Source organism: Poecilia reticulata, chromosome 4, assembly GCF_904066995.2.
Source record: "Poecilia reticulata chromosome 4, P_reticulata-male-v2, whole genome shotgun sequence".
NCBI classification, from domain to species: domain Eukaryota; kingdom Metazoa; phylum Chordata; class Actinopteri; order Cyprinodontiformes; family Poeciliidae; genus Poecilia; species Poecilia reticulata.
Window position 1 is genome coordinate 15,227,017 of NC_088833.1, and position 23,638 is coordinate 15,250,654.

General features: G+C 36.8%; 1 long non-coding RNA gene across 1 annotated transcript in view; it reads left to right on the forward strand.

Moving 5' to 3' along the window:
* The first annotated feature begins 11,365 nt into the window (after nucleotides 1-11,365).
* The window catches only part of LOC103464165 (uncharacterized), a 92,420-nt gene continuing 80,147 nt past the window's right edge, over nucleotides 11,366-23,638 (forward strand). The window contains exon 1 of the long non-coding RNA XR_533608.3: nucleotides 11,366-11,994. This is a non-coding gene — a long non-coding RNA (uncharacterized LOC103464165). The remainder of the gene's footprint in view (nucleotides 11,995-23,638) is intronic.

Sequence of the window (23,638 nt, forward strand, 5' to 3'; positions counted from 1 at the left end):
TATTTTGAAGTAACCTGAAGACTTGTCATAGTTGAAAAGTTAATTCTGAAGTAAGGAGCCATGATATATCCTATTTGCTACTACATTTGGAAGTGAACATATAAAAGCAAAGAAAATTATTTTGATTGGTTAAATTTTTCCTACAAGTGTTTCTGTCATTTTGGTTTTTCTTGTATTTTTATTTTTATTTATGCTTACCCTATATCTCATTAATTCACTCTTGTTTTCTACTTAGTTAATTCTTATTAATTTATGTTTTGTACTTAGCTTAGTTCTTGTTGCTCATATTATTAGATCAGTGTTTTTTCCATGGTCATTTCTTATTTTCCTGGTAAGTTTTTTTTCTTCTTTTCTGCTCCTCTTATGCCATTACTCTCTCTCTCCCTCAGTCTGCCTGCCTGTTCTACACTTACAGCTGCAGCTTGTTCCCAATTAGTCACCTGTTTCTCATCCTGTAATCAACTTCCCCGAATACAAGCTCATCACTTTCATTCACTTCCTGCTGGATTCTGCTGTTTTGCCCTGTTTTGCCCTGCTTGAAACTCTTTTGTTTCCCCCCTCAGTTGTTTTTGAGTTTGCATTGATTCTCTTTAAAACTTTTCTTCAAACTGTCTCTGCTTCCAGGTCCAGCTGCAACCATCATTAGCCATTACATAACTTACATGAAATGTTTCATTTCTTACAAATTCATACTATAATCACACAGACGTAAGAGTTAAATGCCTCAATTACACACACAGCTGTCTGAAGTCAATTCAGCTTAATCAAATGACATTGACAATGACATGTGAGGCTGATGTAATAGATTATTGAACTTTGCTTTTTTTGGTTGTACATATATGTAACTGATCCTGAAAAGTCTGTAAAGCTGATCAAATTGTAAATAAAATAAGTGAGAATGTTAAAATGTCATAATTATTGCAACATGTTTTGCACCATGAGTGTGGACTGAAACAGATGTAGTTACACAAAGACATATTTTCTCACAGATGACCTCATACATCTGCCATTCACACTCCCAAAATGACTGTGTGTTATGATGTTAAAAACGGCATTGATAGGCCCTGGCATGATGTTATGATCTAACCTTTGGTGCAATTGATTTATTCAGAGCTAAAGGTGAAGCCATTAGTTTCTGCTTCGAGACCCCTCTGTGAGACCGGTTCTGAATTTATAAAATTTCAAGGAGCTCTGATAATTTAATTTGGAGTGCCCTTTTATAGGTTAGGTCACCTGCAGCGAGCCCTGCAAATTGAATAAAGAAGAGTAATAGAAAATAGCATGTCAGGTGGGCTCCCTGCTTATAAAATCATTAACAACAGTGTGTCTTTTCTCATAAAGGAACCCATTTATTTTGAGGGGGAAATATTATGAAAGTGTAGGGAGCAACTCAATTTATTTTTCATTAGGAATTAACTCTGGAGAATCACTGAGAGGGTTAATAGCTGCTGGTGTACATCAGCAGTGTGAACTAATAGCTTTTCAAAAAGGCTGTTCTGAGGACTGTTGTGCATTTTTGAAATATTGCCTGCTTTTAAATTAACGTGCCTTTCCAGTAAGTTTGTGTCAGCACATGTAGCATCAGGGAAGCTGTGCTGAGAGCAAATAAAGACCTTATATGACAAGCATTTATCTGTTTTATAATGTAATTTTACTTTCACAGTGTGGAAGAATGTGTGGAAGGTGGTTTCTTTCGCATGTTTCATGTAGATTAAATCCCTTTAAAAAAATCTATCAAGTTGCTCAAACATGGTGTAAATACAGCGCTGTGAAAAAAAAGTAATCCCCCCTCCACTTACATATTTATTTTGTTCTCACTTTATTCCCCACACTTCCACGTTTTAGCTGCTGAAATACATTTTAATATTGCAAAGACATTCGGAGTAAATACAACTTGCAATTTTTAAACGATGATTTTATTTCCATCCATCCATCTATTTTCTTCCGCTTATCCGGGGTCGGGTCGTGGGGGCAGCAGCTTCAGAAGGGAGGCCCAGACTTCCCTCTCCTCAGCCACTTCTTCCAGCTCCTCCGGGGGAACCCCAAGGCGTTCCCAGGTCAGCCGAGAGACATAGTCCCTCCAGCGTGTCCTGGGTCTTCCCCGAGGCCTCCTCCCGGTGGGACGTGCCTGGAACACCTCACCAGGGAGGCGTACAGGAGGCATCCTGACCAGATGCCCGAGCCACCTCAACTGGCTCCTCTCGACGTGGAGGAGCAGCGGCTCTACTCTGAGTCCCTCCCGGATGACCGAGCTTCTCACCCTATCTCTAAGGGAGAGCCCAGCCACCGTGCGGAGGAAGCCCATTTCGGCCGCTTGTATCCGTGATCTTGTTCTTTCGGTCATGACCCAAAGCTCATGACCATAGATGAGGGTGGGAACGTAGATCGACCGGTAAATCGAGAGCTTCGCTTTTTGACTCAGCTCTCCCTTCACCACGACGGACCGGTACAGCGCCCGCTTCACGGCAGACGCTGCCCCAATCCGCCTGTCGATCTCCCGTTCCCTTCTTCCCTCATTCGTGAACAAGATCCTCAGATACTTAAACTCCTCCACTTGAGGCAGGACGACCCCCCTGACCCGGAGAAGGCACTCTACCCTTTTCTGGCTCCAGACCATGGCCTCGGATTTGGAGGCACTAAGCCTCATCCCGGCCGCTTCACACTCGGCCGCGATTTTATTTATTGAGACAAAAAAATCCAAAAGTTATTAAACTCTCATTGAATCATATATTCAATGAGATTTGAATATACATATTCAACTCAGATATATAGAGAGTTGAATATACATATTCAACTCTCCCCTGCCTTCTCCCTATGGACAAGCAATCAGAGCCAGAAGGAGGGTCTTAGCGCTGTCAATCAACTTTGTGGCCATGCTGCTCACAACCTCCGCCTTGCTCTCTGCTATCTGCTATGCTAATAGAGGTTCACCACAACAGAACCTGTCATGAATGTCAGTCTAGTTAGCGTGGCCACCGATCATAGCGTATACATTGTTTTTCTTAAACAGTAAGTTGTTTCCCTGACATTAGCACTTTTAGCAACACATGCATGAGGATGATAGACAGCACTAAGACACTCCTCCTGCCTGTGATTGGTTGACCAGGAGTGGTGAAATTCTTCAGATGGCAATATTTTTTTAAAAGCTGCCAGTTTAAAAATATTGTCACAAGTCTAAATGCAAAGAACTTTTAATGTTATTTTCGGAGGCATTGGACTTTCATTAACTGTAAGTTATAATCATGAAAATTAGAAAAAACAAAAACTTTGAATACTTCACTTTGTGTAATACTGTTGATAATGTGAGTTCCACTTTCTGAAATGACTGACAAATCCTCAAACCTCTTTAACGTCTTAAAAGAATGCACACATATAGGTTAGACATGATTAAAAACCCAGGGTGCACAAGGATCTGTTTGACTGACATGGTATGGCAAAAAAAAATAGTAAAGTGGTACAAAATATGAAAGGAGGCTCACTGGAAAGAATATCAATGTATGGTCCCCATATCTTGCTCAGTGGAAACAGTTCCTTGAGTCAGGAACCAAAGCATTGATCATTCTGACAGATGCTGTGCTTATGTAGGATGAGATGGAGATTTACGTCGGAAAGGATGAGACAGAGTTATGATCCAACGGAGCTGGTCTCCTGTGATGGAGACGAACAAAAAGAGAGGCCCACTCAGAAATCAAATGCAAACATATCAAAGCATAAGCATGCAGAGGATTTGATGGTAATTCTCAAAGATGAAGGATCTGAAGAGACAGTAAATAGATAATTGATTATGAAAAGTCTCTTTAACATAAGATACTTCAAAATACCAGTTAAAAGTATATCCATCATTCTCCCAGCCCACTTTAAATCAAGAAAGCATATATTTAAAATTACATTATGAGAAAACTAACACTTGGAGAGAATCAGAAACTAACTGAGCATTTTGTTTTTAAATAGTGTGAGACATCTACATTCATAATTTATTTTACATTAAGATTAGCATTAGGATATGTGTAGAAAGGGGTGCTATTGCTAGAATGCTACTTACTCAAGAGAATAGTCAATTAAAACATTTTACATTGTCATTTAAAATACTATGGTACAATTTTACTTTTATGATAAAATTATTGTAAAGACATATTTTGTGTGATAAATTCAGAACCAGAAACTAGTAAAATTATTGAAACCGCTTTTACTTATCAATGTGTTAGGAAGACTACAAATGTACTTGAGTACAAATGTAAATATAGACGTACATATATATCTGGCTCAGTGAGTATTTGTTTGTTTGGACCATGTTGTCTCACTCATTTTCTAAAGAGATTTTTGGGATCTGCTATCAGAAATAAAAATGTAATCAAATTCTCATTTTTATGAAACATTATAAGCTGTTGTCTTAGATGCCCTCTAAGTGTTTTGGCTTCAGATTTGTGCTTTGGCTTCAGATAGAGACATGCTCTAAGCTTTTGCCACCACACACTGGACTCCTAAGGGCATTACAAACAAACGATGAACTAAAGGACACATTTGTTACTGGCAAGAAAACAACTTCCCCCTCATCATCTTGTTAAAGATAATGAGGAGGACTGTTGTAATTCTGTCCACATACTTCTTTTCAAAAACTTCTTGGAACACTTCTGTGTAACTGGAGATGATTTAGTTTACCTTGAAATCACTTTGTTAAGTACTTCAAAACACAAATAAACAGAACATTCTCAAGTTAGTCCTTTTTAATAAGACAGTTATAATATTTATACCAATTCTCTTTTTCATTTATTTAAAAGTAAGATTAAAATGTTGCATTTAAAAAAAAGAAATATGAAAAATATATAAACATACACAAAAGGACTGAGATAATGCTACGCAGGTTAAACCAGAATCAATAAAACAAATGGACCAGGTGTGTATAAATTATATATTAAAGAGTGAGTGTTTATTACAAAAAGTATTTCCTTTAAGCAAATTATCTTGATAAATGTGTAAAAAACATGCAACAGAGAGAATATATAATTTTGGAAATGTAGGTGAAATAAAGTGTTTTAACACTGTTCTTAACTAGGTAAAGTGCCTGACCAAATTATCATTGTATCAGCTGTACTTTAAGTATAATTGCTTCCATTAATGTTTTTTTCAAAACATACAAAAAGTAAAGAAACATTTTACACTTGGTACTTTTAGTAAAATGTTACTTAAAAATGTACATTTCCTAGCTGTCTTTTGCCACTCTTTTTATTCATAGCAGAAACCGTTTGAATCAAACTGTTGCTAAATTGTCATGATTAAAAACAAATGAGTAATGTTAGGGGGTGGTTGCTAGTGAATGGACTGTACCCCTTGGACGGACCTCATGCCGGTGGCTTTGTTTGGATTCTGTCAGAACAATGCAACAAGTAAAGCCAAATCCTCTCCATCCTTAACAGACTTCCAGAGAATTCCTGGAGCTCTCAGCATGACTCAGGCCGTGTACCCACAGGAGGTAGATAACCCTGCCTAATCCATTCAGCGCTCTCACATATATATCTATATATCTCCTTTTGGAGGACCTGAAGATTAGTGTCACAGCCCATGTATATGTGGACAATTATTGCAAACCTATCACATCTTTTTTAGTAGCCCGGATGTCATATTAGTTTTGTATTGTTTTTCTTCTAGCAGAATTTATAATTTTTGAGTATTAAATACAAGTCAACTAAACAGGTTTATTATAATATTGAAGCTTTTGTTTAGTCAGATCCAGGTCAAGATGGTAGCATAAACATCCTGTGAAATCGTTTCAAGTGAAAACATTCACAAATGTAAAACAATTTCAGAAAATAATTTAAAATTAAATATAAGGAAAATAATTAATTTCATGCCAACTAAAATTCAACTTGAAAAATAGGCCACGTAAAACCATTCGCAATAACTTGACAAAATGTTTAAAATGTGGGTAGGTGAATTATACAACAAAAAATTAATTAAATTAAATTACATCACAATTAAACAAATATTAACATAAACATCCAAGCATATAACTTACCTAGCCAGATTCCTAAGTCCTACGTATTTGGACAATACTTAGTGTTATTCTTAAACAATCTAAAAAACAGGAAAACGATCTTCATCAAGATAAAAAACAATTCCAGTTTCCGGAGAGAGAGCTGGAGGGTTTGAAAAGTTGCTACATAAATGGCCACACCACCATTATACACGTGTTTTGGCTTTAGAACGAGTTATAATATGTGATATCAGTTTGTAACAAAGTATTTCTGTAAATAAATTTAGTCTTGATGGAATGACAACTGTGTGTGAAATGTAAAATTTCTGTACTGATATTTATTTATTACTTTGCATTTTGTATTTTTAACACATTGTGACAAGGTAAACTTTGCTGCAGGAGTGTTGAGCTGAACCTCTTTATAAGCATCATTCATCAGGTCACTACCTACATGCTGCTTATGCAGCTGTGAGGCGCCTGGATTAAGCATTTTTAGCCAAAATAGCACAACTTTGTCTGATATCTGTTTTGGTGGCTCCAATAACTTACTCAATGACTCCATCGATTACGAGTGGGCATTGCCCAACCACAGGTCTCACCTGGTAGAAACCCTAGACCCCTATCATCTAGATGGACATGATTTCCAACGTCTTGGCTGCCTTTTCGGCTCCTGGTCAGTTGTTTGATTCACCATTCCAGTTTTGGCTGTGTTACTCATTTGCTTGCTACCCCAAGGGATTGTGGGTAAAGTCTGCTCCCCATAGTTGCAGATATGCGGATGTGCCAGCATGTGTGAGTGAACATGATCTTAAAATGTGCAATTTGTTGACTTAACAATTTTAATTTGCAAAACATCAAGGTTTGTTGATTACCATAAGTTTTTTTGTGAGCAGGTACAGTTCTCACCAGTAGATGGTGGTGGATTTCTTTCAACCCATTTAGCCTCCCGGGTGACTATGTAATGCTGCTGAGAGGTTTTTAGTTGGCTAATACTGACTTTCTGTCCTGCCTTTAAAAAAAAATAAAACAGAAAATGCATTTTAATAAATAAGTTAAAATAAACTCAAATTGTAATGGCTCACTCTTGCTGTGTTATCTTGAATTTGAGGAGATCTTGTGGTTGCTTTAGTTCTGAAAGGGCACCACTGCTTACGCCCAACTTGCCTAATTGAGCAGTATTTTAAAGCACACAACAGAAAAAATTAAAATCCATTGTCAATGGTTCAAGAAAACTCAACACTCAATATCAACTCAGACAGGTATTTTTCTTACCTCAGGAATAAACTTCTTACTTATAGATGAGTAAAGTAAATCGTGATAAACCTCCATTTACTCCAGACAAAAGATAGGAGGTATATGTTGCAACTTTTGAAGAACACGTCGATCAATTACATTTTGATACAAAATCCAGCTACAGTTTATATGAGTAACTTGACTAAAAGTGGTTTGTCTTTAAAAACACAATATACTCTGCCACAAAATATATCACTCGAAATTTTAAAGATTTGCAATTTAACTAACTTACAATTCAAACACTAGATCAAAACTTGCTTGTCCTATAGGCTTTTTCGAGATTTTTGCATGTCAAAAGCAATTAAGTTTAAAGAAGTGGTACTGAAAAACTGTGATGAAATGGTGCCATTTTAATTATTGAGGTCACCTCTTACCCAATAAGTGATACAGATAGGCAATAAACACAGCCCACAGTGATAAGCATGTATATATAAAAAAGGAATTTATTGATGGATGGTACTGCAAAAGGTAAAATCTTTATAAGCAAGATTGTAAAGTGAAAAATATGCCTTGAAAAATGGTTCTTTTTATGTTTCTTCCACTGTTTCTAAATGATTTATAAAACATGATTTAGTAATTTTACACCTATGGTCAATCTGTCTTTCTTTCTGAAGAAATAAAAGATGCACTAAAGCTTTTTGTTAGTTTCAAGGGGAACACTATCTTTCAGTCTCTTCCCTCTATTATAGACAGATGCCCTTCTGGATACAGTCCTGAGTCATGGGGTTACGTTTTAAATTCATGTCTTCATTAGTGAATTCTGCTGTGTAAGATGTGATTATTATGTGAGACTGAGCACTGGGTCCACTCATAGAGGGTTATTCATGTTCTATGTGAATCGGTGTAGCGCCTCGCTGGTATGTTTCATTAACGGTTCGCTGTTTGAAGTATTTCCGCACCAAGACAAGATGCTCGTGGCATTATAGGCAATTCTGAAGAGGAAGAGCCTCTCTTACCTTTTCCTAGGAAGCTCACCCACCGGGGAGGCTCTGCTAATAAGTTCCCAGGGCTAACCCCAACCTGCTTTTGGCCTCATTCCTTGTTGGATAAAATGAACTAAGCATGCGTTTGCTTTCCCTAACAACTTTTAAAAGAAGCATGAATATTCTGTTCTATTTGTGTAATTAAAAATAAATGAATGGATGAAGTCAAAACAGAGTTTAATCATACTTCTCCCAGAGTGTTTGTTCAGGTCCCTCACCACTTCAAATTAATAAGGATTAAATAAATTGCTTCTCTGAGGCCCGGGCCATTCCTGGTTATATTTTCACAGCTTAAATCTGAAATGGAAACGTGAAGCAATTATAACAATGTCTAATATCACCATTATTACACAGAGAGCCTTCATTTCACACAGCTTAGGCACTCTGGTCAAAGCAGGTGTGCTAAAAGTCACATGGGATTTTATTTTTCTTTCTGTCTGAAAGGGGGACTTGTGTTCACTTTGACCTCTCAGAAGAGTGCTTTGTGTGCTCACTTTACCATGTGTTTTTCTTTCTTTTTTTTTTACTCTCTCTTCCCTCTTCAGCTGTATCAGGGTTTCAGACTGTCCGTGAACAGTCACTCAGTCTGCCACGCTGACACACAAGAGAGCTTTTACAGACCTCTGTGATTTCTTGGGGAGTTTGAATCTAAAGAATTTACCATGGGGCCTAAAAATACTGCTGACAGCTGTCATAAATGAGATTTTCTTCCCCCTGAGAGAAAAAAAATAAAGATATTCTACCATCTTAAAACCATTAACTTCACCACCATTACTGGACTGTTTTTTTTGTTATCATTTCTGCTTCTTGATATTAAGACTACATCTGCCTTCTTGTTGCTATTTCAGATTTTATAAAAAAAAAAAATCCACTTTATTGGCGATATAAATAAACCGCATGTTTGGTACATGGCTAAAACAAATTTAAAAGGCCTGATTTTCTGGAATGCAAGTTCTGGTAGACGTTATGAGCAATCAATATCTTATAAGCTGTAGTTAATTATCTTCCTATCTTTATTTCAGGTAAATCACTTTGTGACATTAAGAAAACAAACAATTTATTCAAGAATTTGTTTCTCCCTTATTCCCATTTGTTTTTCTATTTATTTCGTCCTCCACTGGCATCCACTCTCAACACATGCAAATGCGTAAGTATGCAAATTGGATAATGACCTTTAGGATAGCCAATAGCTACTTTCTTCACTTCGGATTTGGCAGAACTGTTCGCTCTTAGCACATTTTTCACACAGCAAAGTCCACATGGTGCACGTCTCCTTCCTCCATTTCCTGTTTAAATAAGTCATTCAACTTCCCTATAAATAACCACCTAATGCAAAAGACAATGCTTAGAATGTTAGAAAAAAAAATCAACTGTTTAAACTGCCAAGAAATTTTGGAGAGTGGAGTTATAATTTTGTATTTGCTTCTTTCAGAATACCCATTAGCATTTTGAAATTTAAATATTATAAATTTATACCAAATGAAGCCAAGAGAGTAGTCTATTGAAAGTAAGATATCAGCTGCCTATAATCCTGTGAACCAAAAACTCAGCTAAAATATTCTGAACTGTCCCTTTCAGCAATCTGTTCAATTTTCATAGATAAACATTTCTAGGTTTGTATTATTAACAAGAAAATACTTTTATACTTTCGGCCTTATGGAATGTAATATTTGTATTGCACCTGTTGTTATTCTTGTCATCATAAACAACAATGCATATTCATGATGGGAGCCCAAGCCGAGGTGGGAGTGGAATGTAAAGGTGTCGTCCAGAGGCAATGTCTTATCTTTTTTTGTGAATCAATAACCATGTTTGTCTCCTGCAGCATTGTATTCTCCACTGGGGGTTTTCTCTTTGTTCACTGCCTCCCCTTCAGTAGATTTCTGTGAGCGTGATGCTTGCTGACACATTTTTGGACAAGGCAGTGCCTCTTCTATCAGAGGAACGTGTCCATGCTTGTGAAGTTATCACCTCCAACAGATCAAAGGCAGCTGGCACATTATTTATGCATTGCTGAAAGGTGTGGTATTCAGTTGAAGTCAAGCTGCAGAGCATAGCAATCCTTTATTCTGGAGTAATGACTTCCTTTTGATTGAGTGTTGCTGGTGAAATGTCAAGACATTTTTGTTCTCCTCTTTGCAAGCATTCATGCAAATTAATACGTATTATTTTTCTCCTTCGTATGCTTTCGTACGATTCTTTGTGATACGACTGTTCCCACAGATTATTTTGGAAATTTTCCGCATATCTCTCTCTACAGTTAGGTGGAGTGGACCTCTTTTTAAAGACAAATATAAGAAAACATATTTAAAATTATCTTACTTGGCTTTGAAAGAAATGAGTGGTCACATACTGTATATGAAGGTTTAACTATAGGAAGTTAGGTCCTACAGCCTGTGATTAACCTTTTATACCAACAGAGTGGCGAGCCTGGGGCTACTCTTTTACTCCTGTAAGGCCTAAGGCAATAACCTTGATTCTAACATTTCACCGCTTTTAATAACTGGTAGTACGTATTCTGCGTCCTCATTTAACGCTTATGTTACATTGTTTTCCTGCACTTCTTAATGTTTAAACACCAGGTGACTGTTCAGATGCATGAATTAAAACTGAGCAACACATTATATTAAAAATTATACATATTTATGCCTTTAGGGTAGTTGTCCTGCTGAAAGGTGAACCTCTGCCCCAATTATAAGGTTAGTTTCAGCCTCTGGTCTTGTACCTGCACAAGAAAAATATTGCATGATGCTGCCACCACCTTGTTTTTGTTTAGATGGATGTGCAGTGTTAGTGATGCATGGGGCACGGTTTTAAAAGTAGCACAGTGAAGAATTAACAGCAAGAATTTGGTGTTTTTAGCTTGTCAGAGAAAAAAAAAACATTGGGGTTCATTTTTCAAAGTTATACATTCAACATATTATAAATGTCAGAGTTTCAAACTAAATATTTAATTGAAAATCAATTGGGAATTGGACATATATATATATATATATATATATATATATATATATATATATATATATATATATATATATATATATATATATATAATATAAACATTTATTTTTTTATTCATCTATTTTACAACCCAGCAGGAAAAGGGACTCTTGTGACAACAATGGCGTGTTTCTTGCCACTCTTCTCTAAATGCCGATTTGTTTAGTGCAAATCACTGAAAACTGATTTAAGCAACCATCTTTCTGAGAGCAATTTTCACACAGAGGTCATCCCGGACACCCAGGGAGGAGAGCACACCTCGTCACTTTTTAAAGGGCTAAGCGTTCTGCTCTGAAATAGACCACTGGGAGACTCAAATGACTCAAAAGGCTATATCAGCAAGCACTTGTGGTTGACGTTATTTATTTATTAATTTGAGGCCTGTCTACTGACACATCTGAGTGGTCTAATTGCTGTGAATTGACACCGGTTACTGCCTATAATGGGAGCTTGGGAGTCTTTCCCAACCGCAGTTCATTCAGGTGCCCCTCACTGCAAATTAACTGCCCTGAAAATGTCTGATTGCAACATGGGAGCTGTGGGGCGAGACAGGATTATCAGTCTTTGTTGTGTGCCTGTGTCTATTATCCTGACCTCTATTCACAGTGGACCCTTAGGAGTGTCGCTTCCAGCCACACAGCAAACTACCCTATCCCCGACAAACAACAAGTGAACCAGAGATCTCCCCCCTGTCCCAAAGCACAAGACACTTACAGCTCCAACACTGGGCAAAGCACTCCACTGCAGGTAAGGCTATCAAATCCCTATTGATTTAATAAAGATAAATTGGAGGCACTTCCTTTCACGGTTATTGCAACAGACACGATTGATTGTTTCTGTTGACTCGTCACCTAGGTGGATGACTGCTGTTGGTTATGGAAGTTTATTGCTGCTAAAGAGATGTTTGCAAAGTCTTTGTGCTTATAAGAACTTCACAGAAAGTCACTTAAAACCAAGTTTCCTACCCAAATATTTTAGCATTTTGGTATTTTAGAGTTACTATCCCAGACACGGCATTTAGTTAGGTAAGAAATAAATAACGTGCATTAAATGACTATTCTCAGTGACTGCAGCTTGAATTGTGCTGTTCTGCTAAATATTGCAATGACGTGGTGTGGTTTTTACTATGCATCGGAAACCTTCATGTGACTTTTAGATTACTAGAATTTTTAAAATTAAAATTATTGGCGTAAAAAAGTTATTATTTGTATTAATTTGGAAAAATAAATTTTGAGTTTAATGAAGGAGAAATATAAAATATTTGCTTCAGCTGTTTTAATATGATGCTGAGTGAAGAATTCAAACAGGTGTATGATTTTAAAAATATATATGATAATATTTACTTCTCTCTACATTGAATTACATACAAATCATAAAATTTAAATATATATATATATATATATATATATATATATATATATATATATATATATATATATATATATATATATATATATATATATATCAATTATTGTCATTCAATATTTGACAATTTTTATGCCTGTTTATAGTGGCTTCTTTTCTAACATATCACAATCTTTTTAAAATAATAATAATAATAATAATAATAATAATAATAATAATAATAATAATAATAATAATAATAATAATAAAATAGTATATTATTTTAGTACATTCTTAAAATTGTTTCAATGATATTTGTATTTGACATTTAAACACAAATCATTGTTTAATATTTTTCACTTTCTAATTTGTTAATGCCAATCATTTGTGTAATTAGAGCGAAAGAAGGTTAAAAAAAGGTTAAAGTTATTTTCTTCTTAAGCAAATTTCAGCATTTAAATTTGACCCAGAATCCAAGTACAAACATCATGAATGAAGGATGAAGGGGGACAATTGATTCTTTCCTTTTTTGAATGTATGTTCATATTTTTGGCTTTTGATGTTGCTACAGTTTTTTAGAATAATCCATCATCGTTATTTAAAAGTAATGATGTATTGTTTTATTTAAGCAAAGTAAAAAAATTAAAAATACTTTATTTAATTGAGTCTGTTCATTCATGCCATGACTTGTATAACTCTGACATTTGTGTGAAGAATTTCCACAGAAAATTAAATTCATTGCTGTTTACCCTAGTTTACCACAAACTGATTAACAGTTTTAAAAATCCTTTGTCAGTTTTTTTGATATAATTTTTTGCTGTCGGCCCTTTGGAAATATTGTCCTTTATCTTTTGTGTTTTTATTTTTTTTGTATATATGTATATGTGAGTGTGTGTTTTTGCTAGTGAGGGGGTATAAACACTAAAGCGGTGTCATCTTTATAAATGTATTTCTCAGAGTTAACAAAAGAAACCCCTAATTATGGTGACAGTAAAAAGGAGTAACCTTAAAATTGGATAAAATGAATAAAGAAAAGGAATAACAGTGGATTAAAAATAATGTAACTCATACGTGAATCAATAAACCATTAATTGACTCACGTTATCACAGACCAAACATTTCAAACTTGTGTTATCAAACAGTGCGACCGTCTGCAGACTGTTTAGCCTTGTAGATTCTTCCTCAGCCCACTACATCAGATGGAGCTGATTGGAGTCTTGAAATCAATGAAACCACAAACTTCCCTGATAGTACCCCCTCTCGGAGTACAGCATGATCCGGTCTGGTCAGGATTTGTCTCTCTCCCAGAGCTCATACTGGAGATATTTTTGGGGTTTGAAGATGGTAATTTAAAGACATATTGTTAAGATTTACAAACACCAAAAGTAGGTTGAAATGCTGAGGTGTAGCATGAGTAAAAGGTGTTGAAGTGACATTAGGTATTCCTGCAGCAAAAAAAAAAAAAAAATAAAAATTTATTGATGAAGATGTATTGTAAAATATGAAAATGTGCAAAATAGTGATTCTCGAATCATTTACAATTCAGTATAAATAAGCAGCAAAGTAGTACCACGTTTTGGTATTTCCTGTAACTGTAAGTGAAACTCTTGAGAAGTTTTGTGCTTCAAAACTTGTGTTTTTTAGATTTATGAGACTATGGCCTCTGGAGAAACATCCACATCTATAACAAATCCGACAAAATAAAAGTCTTACAAGTCCACAGGATCAGTCATTGCTGCCCCCTGCTATGATTCCCCAAACAATATAGAGACAATGCCAGATTAATGCATGGTTTTTTTGTTTTTTTTTTAGTTCAGGATTCATCCTCATGGGGTAGACTATTTTTCCTTCTGTCTCACACCAGAGAGAAGTGTAAAGGATTTGATCGTCGGAGCAGAGTGAGGCCAGAGAATTTTTAGGTTTGAGGAAGGAGGTGGATAGTAAAGTTGTCCAAAGAACCAGTTTGCGCAGATTTTCCCCTTCGAGCACAGGGTGACCGTCAGAGATTTGCTGGGCGGCCAACCTTGATGACCTGCAGAAGCTACGGAGACACACTGTTGCCATCATGTGTCCTGTCAAACAATGTGAGGACAGGGTTGTCGTCTTGATGACATGCTAAATCACTGATTGGTCCTTTTGTGAAATGCTTCACAATGGGGGGCTTGCATGTAATTTCGGTCAGCATGAATCTCTTCTGTTTCGTTGCTCTAGCTGTTAGAGATTTGAGGGATGGGGAGCAGAGGGATGTTTGTGGAGGCAGAATTCAACAAGCTCATCTGGGAATAAAAATTCGACAGGTCTTTAAAAATGTTGTGCTGTTCCCCTAAGTATGGAATCAGATTTTATTTGCAGTTGTGAGAAACTTTATTTATTTATTCATATATATATATTGTTTTCGCTTTCTGTTTTATTTAAGTTATCCACTTTTTACTATTCAATTTAATCATAAATTTGACATAAATACATCAATAAAGTTTAACTTTTACTTCATTTTAATGTCTTTTCTCAAACCGTTAAAACAGCCATGCATAAATAAATAAATTAATAAATAAAATTAATAAGTTTGCATCAAAGCAATAAAAAAAACATGCTAAGATCCTGCTTCTTTGTTAGAGAGGCTGTTTAATGAACGTCTGTGGTCTGACAATTAACTGACAGACCTTTACACATGATTACTCAACCTTTTTTATATTTCCTTGTTTGAGATTCAAGTGTTCTTCAGACTAACTGACATGCTGTTCATAGAAATGAGCAATTCTTATAGAGCTGGTGTCAAAATGTCAAATGAAGCACCTCTGATCCACAAAATGTCTGTTTTGAGCCTCTCTGTGGCCTTGACAATTCGATGTCCAATCTGCAAAATTCCATAAAACCAGAAAGCTGGCTAAGAATTTAAGTCAGATATCAGATGTATCCATTTATGGGGTTGTCAGGTCTTATTCCAGTTCTGGCGATGTGTGTTGTATAAATCGTTCCCCTAAGGAAGTAAGGGAGCTCCACTTACAGCATCGTCCATATTAGATGGAAACATGTCAAGCTATACCAAGAAGGGTATATTATACAATATCTTTGAAAAAGATCTGTTCAAAGTCATTGAGGTGCACTGCTTTGGAAGGGCTACCGCACTATCTCAGAAGAGCAGCCATCCATTCCTAATATCAGCAGTAAAAGTAAAGCGCTCAAAGCTGTCACATTTTGCAGATGTCTCCAGAGAAATGCTGCACTCTGGTTTAGAAGAATACATTTAAAAATACATTTTTTTAAATTCTGTATTTCAGCACGGTGAGTCGTTTTATTGTTCCAAACACATTCATTGTTAATGCATTGTTTTCTGAATAATTGGCTCGGAGAAAATTCAAGTGCACCGTTTTACTCGGACCAAGCAGAGCCATCAAAAGGGCACATGTCTGAAAAGTTCATTTAGTAAGGAGTCCAACCAAATTGCACATTTTCACAGATGTGTTCATTTGTCTCTCACTCTGGATTAGCTCTTCCTCCTTTCCATCGAAACTACATTGCATAAAAATATTTGGTCTGAACCTTCCAAAAAATAAGTAGAAAACTAAATTTCCCCTCAGGGCCATTCATTCAGATTGCAGTGCAGCATAATGACTCCTGTTCTTTTGAAAGAGCTGCTCAGTTAACGACTTAAGTTGTATAACATGCTGCAAACATTGAATGTGCATTTATGACACTGTCGAACAGAAAAAGTAAAAATAAATAAATAAATAAATAAAAATTCTGAGCTGTGTACAAGGTTAAGAGAATATGAGTCATGTCCTTGGCATGAATTCCTCTCTGCAGGTTATGGATGAAAAGAGGGAAAGAAATATTGTTCTTAACATCACAGCACAGGTACCAAGGAGTTTGAATTGGCCTGGCTAACAGTGTGAGACAGGGTCCTTCAGGTCATCAATTACTATAAATGAATGCTTTTTAAACCCACAGTTACACTTGGATGGTGTCATGAATTATTTAGTCAGTGTAAGAAGGATTAAAGGGACGTTGTCCTCTCATGTCCTTCCCATGTCATCAAGCAAAGTGCTTTTCTTGGAAGTTTTTTTTTTTTTTTCTGGTTTTTACACCATTCAGGCATAGGCCCATAAGGAAACAACAGGGGGAAAAATGTGCGTTGTATGGGAGTTAAGACAAATACAGTAAAGCCATAGCAGAGCTAGACAGCAGACTGGAACTAAAGATGTTTATTTTTGAGGATTTGCCAAAAAGAAGTGTCTTTATCTGGTTTTGGCAAAAGTATTTTTTTTTTTACTTTTGGTGTCCAGTGTGGTTACCATTGTTGTCATGATGGGTTTGATGGATCTCACCCACATGCAAGAACACCATGAGACGGAGTGTGAAAAAATTGAAAGGTTTATTTTACAGATGCAACAGAAAGTGAAGCTGGTCCGGGAACTGCTCGGCTGACTCGGGGTACTGAGAAGACAAAGGGGGTGTGGTGAGTTCAGGTGCTGGGAAATGGGAGCTTGAGAATGTATAATGGATGAACTTACTGACTCGGTGCGTCCAAAACGGTTTGGAGGGGGGAGTGGTTGGTTCAGGGATCTTTGCGTGAGGCGTGGTGGGTTGGAGGGTGGCGTTGGAGGGCGGACAGGAGGGTTTGTCTCTGAAGGCGGCGGCGGCGGTGGGTAGTAGGGGGGAACGGCCGGTCGGAAACTTCAGAGAGGTTATAGGTTTACGGAAGCTTGATGGGTCTTGTTTGTCAGGCATACGGGGAGGTCGTGGCAGGGAACTGGCACGGCAGGCAACCGGATCAGGGCGGATCCTGTGGAGAGCAAGGGTTTACAATGAAACAACGATGTGAAAACAAACACTTGGCAGATTCTCAAGGCAACAAAGCTTGGAGCAATAACTCAGAGGAGGGGGCTCGAGGTACCATCAACGGTTGACACTCTGGCGTCGAAGTACCGGCGTTCCACCCCTCTTATGCTGCCGCCAATTAGGTAATCCGCCGCAGACGTGAGGATGACGTCATCTGGGAACCCACAGCCCGCCACCTCTCGGACCCCATCTGGTGGGGAGACAACTGAGCAACCCAAGGCTAGGCAAAGACACCCAGAACCTAACAATTGTCATGTGTTTCCAAAGCAAAAATATTTGAGATTCTTTCTGTGTTTGCATGTCCTTAATGGTTGATATCATCTAACAAATTTTAATTTGTCAAAAATCCCCTGAGTAAATATAAAATGCAGATTTTAAATAAAATCTTCATTAATAAGGGTAAAAAAATCTGTTCTTTAAAGTATTTACTTCAACTTTATGTGGATGAGAGCTGTATTAGCTGCTAAGAACTGCAGTTCCCAGACAATTTTTAATTTAGTTTTGTCAGCCCATAGAAACTGGCCTTGCCTAGATGTCCAGTTTTACTTGTTTTTTTTTTCTTATAAAGTGCTAATAAGCATTTTTAGATATATGTGTGCGTGCCTCACCCAGATAGCAATCTGTGCTTCAGAGCGTTTACAAACTGTTCTTTAATAATTTTTTTTTGTTATTATATCTGCTAGACCAACAAAGGGCCCTAAGACATTGTAAACGTCTCCAACCCCTTCAAAATCAGTTTTCCATTATTGTGAAAAAAGGAATTTCGATGGGTAAATCTACTTTGACTAATGTTCACCATTTTCATCTTCAGAATACCTGTCTTGAAGCAAGATGTCACTCTTGATTTGTTTGTGCACTGATTTATTTCTACTTCTTTTTCCTTGTGAGAGAGACAACAACATAGGCCTTGAAAATGCGCTAGTGTCGTCAGAGAGGAGGAGTTGCTTTTACTTTTTTCTGAGCTCTCAATTTAGGCTTTTTACTGGGAAAAACTTGCTGTGTGATGGTCATGTTTACTGCTGTGTTATTAAGGGTCACATTGAGCCAGATGGGACTCTGTAATTTCCATGTTCCAAATTCCAAATTCCATGCTGTCAATCATTTTCCTTGTAACATAGAAAAGTAAGTATCCACAAGATGCTGCTGTCCACCATTATGTTACGTATTTTCAAGGGATCTAGTTAACTTAGGCATTTGCTTTTTAATTTTCTGCATGATGCTGTCATTCCATTACTTGGAGAGGACTTTGGCGGATGTTCAAGTCATGTTTAAATGGTACTATTCAAGGAACTCTTAACTGAGTTGCACATACGGTCGGGACCTGAGTAACACCTCCGATGATATGGCCTTGCATCAGTGAGGGCATGACAATATGGCTGGCTGTCAGGAGCTAATAATGATAGAAAGGAACAGCAATATCTACTTACTTAGAGTTCATCTCCAAGCGTGCCACCACATAAGATGCTACCTGAGCTCAAGGTTGAATGTGTGTTCATGCCAAGATAGGACTCTAGCTGTGTGCCTCACCAAGATAGCAAAGCTCAAAAGTTGCTCTGACCAACTGATAGAAGAATCAGTGACATTTCATGAGTTATTTCAGGCCCTTCACTATAAGACTCTTTCACTTTATCAATTCATTCATGGATTTGCTCTATTTGAGACTAAGACGGTCTTAGATGTGTGGCTGCAGGTAGACTGATGTTTAAAGAGAAAAATGACCCCCTGAGCAATATCTAGTTTAAAAAATAACTCTAAAAAAATAACAGATTTTTATCCAAAAAAACATGTCAATTTACATGTAAAGTGAAAGGTGATAAACTGTCCACACAAACACAGATTTTGACATCTAATGACTGAGATACAAAATGTTTTTTTCTGTTCTCTCAAAATAAGCTTTGAGAGAGAAAGAAGGTGAAGACAGAGGACATGCTGACTGCAAAATATTGCATGCTCTAAAAATATACTTAAAGGTAATGCTTGTAAGGACCAAACTTTGTAGCTATGAAACTCGTGCCCTTCCTTGCACATTCTTCTTCTGCTGCCAATTCTTAAATACTTACAGACAGATTTCATCTGCAGCAATATCTACTGTTTAAAATAGGAACTGCAGTGAATGTCTGAAGCGTAAGTAAAATTCAAAGTAAACCTCTGGTGTGCACATTTTTGAAGGTCTCTGGCATGCAAAGGTTTACTCGACTCATAAGGCCCTGGCAGATACATCCAAAAGAGAAGTTTGTACCATACTCATCCTCCTTACACCACACACCCAAAAATATCATATTGGAAACTCAGAGCAAGTCGAGGGTAGGTGATGTCGTTTACGTAGTCACCGTACATTAGTTAATTTAATAAGTTCTGTGAAAAAATAAATAAATAATTTCATATTTTGTTAATATAACCCGGGCTGCACAGTGGCGCAGTTGGTAGAGCTGTTGCCTTGCAGCAAGAAGGTTCTGGGTTCGATTCCCAGCCTGGGGTCTTTCTGCATGGAGTTTGCATGTTCTCCCTGTGTGTGCGTGGGTTTTCTCCGGGTACTCCGGTTTCCTCCCACAGTCCAAAAACATGACTGTCAGGTTAATTGGCCTCTCCAAATTGCCCCTAGGTGTGTGTGTGCATGGTTGTGTGTCCTGTGTGTCTCTGTGTTGCCCTGCGACAGACTGGCGACCTGTCCAGGGTGTACCCTGCCTCTCGCCCGAAACGTTGGCTGGAGATGGGCACCAGCACCCCTCCCGACCCCACTGAGGGAAAAAGGGTGCAAGAAAATGGATGGATGGATGGTTAATATAACCCTAGTTCCTTACTGAACTCTCATGTCAAGTTGTTGCTGAAATCATGCATGAATTGAGAATCTTGCAAGGTTCCACACTCAGACACAGAGTTATCTAGTTGCTACAAAGGTGAAGCTCAGTGAGGCTAAAGGCTAAAGATCTAAATCAGAGTAATCTTAAGGATTTGCTAACCTCTTTTCATGACAAGCAGCAAACGAGGTATACATGTAGCTACCATGTCAACAAGGGTAAACGTTGTTAAGTTTAGCAGCACCAGAATGTAAAAGATCCTAAGCACAGCTAAAACAGTGTTAGGCTAAAGAAATCTCCAAAATATCATAGCTTGTGTATTCTCTAAGTTTACTTTCCCTCTAAATAATTTACTGAATCAGTTTGCAGAAGTTTGTCAAATTATCCACTTTTGAAAGCATTGTTTTTTTTTCCCTCACTGAAAATCCAGATTCCATGTAAATGGGGCAGAAAATGCCAGTTTTGGAAAAACAAATTGTGTAAGTGTGGAAAGAGTCTAACTGAGGTCAAAAAGTTGTTTGCTGTAAATAAACAGCAAAACAGGAATATATAAGATGCCAGCATATGCTCAGTATACAGTAATGCAGTAGTCATATTTTTTTGACAGTTTCTATAATTTAAATTTTTATTATCATTTAACAGCATAGGTTTTAGTTCTATTCTTGTTAAGCCTCATCACGGATTCCAGGTTTCTCCATTGACCTCATCTTGGTCTCAGTTGGCGTCCAGATAAATCTTGAATCTTCAATAGAGAAAATATTAATCACAAATCTATCACAGTCGCAAAGGAGACCAGACTTTTCTTCTTATATTGCTAATTAATTTTATCCACACAGTACCAATTTGGAACAAACATCATCCCAATGCAAACCACCAGACAACCACATGTGTTAAAGCTAAATGTGTAAGTCAGTCTAAAATTCACAAAAAACCTGTTACATCTAAATCCTTTATTAATTAGTGCAGCAGTCATGTCAACAGCATGGATAATGCATATTATAGAGAATGACTGAATGAGCACTGTACAGATAATAAAAGCTATCAGTATACATTCTGTACATGTTTATTTGAGCTACTGGAGGTTATTATGCAAGGAACAGCAAGCTTTTCCTTGAATCGACTTCAGAGCAAACTGTTTTCAGAAGCCTCTCCAAGTTCTACTTCATGCCATGCTTAATTCAGGCATAATGTATGTTAATGTATGTTAATCTGTGTCACTGATATGCTAATAAATAACCTCTCCCGGATTCCAGCATAGTCTGTGACGGCAGTCCCAGACTGATTGACAAAGGTGTCGAAGTCTTCACGAAGGGTCTCTACAAATTGTTTTGTTTATGAGACGAACCTGAACTTCATTGCGAATTACTTAGGAATCGATCAACATTTGTACGAACATACAAAATATAACCATATTTAGTTTGTCCTAACATAATTCCTGTTACTGTTTGACCACTATTCTGTATTTTCGTTTTAGTAAAATCCATCATACAACAAATTTTCATTCAACTTCATTTAGAAATGCAGTTTGTATGTCGATTGAAATATATGGGGATACTTTTTAGACCATTGTGAGATAAAATTAAATGAATTAGATTGGAATAAATCCAGAAGTGTTATTTGAAATTCTTGCTGCCTTCTCATTAATGTTTTTTTTTTTAATTATTATTTTCTGAAATTTGCAGGAAGGTCCAGGCAATGTGATCCCTCTGTTAACAGTAGGTGGCACCAACTCATCATGATGCAAAGAGTAAGCCTTAGCTCAACCATTAGTCTGTTTTATTTTTAAATCCAGTTCCTTATCAGCGGGGGGAAAGGAAAATATAACTGGTATTAAAAAATCCCTGGATTATTTGCCAGATTTCACCCCCGTTTTAGTGTTTATAAAATCATCTACATACATAGCAGATACATGTATAATAATCAAAACATTGTTAAAGTCATATGGCTTACAGATTCAAAGAAGCTGAACTTATACTGTTATGATGTGACTTATTGACAATGATTTTTATTTTTTTCATTATTTGTGGCTATTTGTGAGAGTTTGGAGGTTGAGGGCTCAGACTTTCACAAGAGCGACTGCAGGACTGTTTAGAGCAATTTGAAAACACAAAGGCTGCAAAACATGTTGCTGCATTTACCAAAAGAAATGCCAAGAATGGAGTGAAGCTTTGTGTTTGCTGGAGATAGCTCTCTATGAACCCTGACCCAAAGCTTTCTCTGCTGCTATCACAAGCTGTACTTTAAGAGGCCTGAATGCCTTGATTGTATCTCGTCGACATTCTTCGGTTGTGATGCCATTTTTCAAGTAGGGATAAAAGAGAAAAAAATCTACAGCGTATTTCTCCAGTGCACCTATTTGTTGCATCTTTCCCTCACAGTTCATGGTCAAGTTAGCTAGACAAGGCAAGGACACCTGCATCCATGAAAACGATGACTTTGGAGTTAATCATTTTCACACCTACACTCCAGTGAATATTTCATGACTCTATTTCACTATGTTTGTCTTGGTTTTTTGGGACAATCAAGCCATTGAAAACAGTTATCAAATATTCATGTTTGCTCAACAGGCTCATCAAAATTAATCAGATCTGTTTAAAGACAATACACCTAATAAAACAAGAAAAAAAGTTGTTTAACATTTTTGTTTTCATAATTAAAGTTATGAGGACGGTATCAAGACGTTAGTAATTGACAAACTACAAGATACAATTTATTCGAGTTTGAATAATACGATTAAACAGTGTCACAAAACCAGGGTGACAACCTGTGTTTAAAGAACTGCACTTGCAGCATGCCATGTTTTTTGCCATTATTGCCAGGAAACCAATAGAAAAGTAAAAAACGTAACTCTTCACATGGGAAGTCACAGGATGAGGGTTGCACACGAGCAACTGAAATGGACAATCAACTTAAGTAGTCAGTCACCAAAAAGATGTCTATTCTTTATGCTGTCAAAAAAAGATACAGATTTCTTTTCATGCAAGAATTGGTTTTGTTTGCTCAGCTGTGTGTTCTTAGATGTGTTTGGTGTTGTTACATAGTGGGTTTTGTGTTTGATAATCCTAAAAGATAAAAATGAACAATGGCTACAGAACTTTATAAAGTGCTTAGTCTGTTCTCTACAGTTAACCCCTAATCATTTGTATACATTCATAAGATGGAAAAAAAAGAGTTAAAAATGTAAATTATTGTAGGAAATTTAAGATTTGACTTCAGATTAGAAATCCTTTTTTCTACATGAAAGCAATAAATATGGGGGTGTATTAAAGAAGGAAAAAAGGGAATAAATTCTGGCATTCTGGACATGTAAGAAATCTAATTGATCTAACTGATTTGTTAAATATTTTTAATCTGAGTTGTCCATAGTGTGAAGTAAACGCAAAACATTTTCTCTTGATTTTGAGCAATGT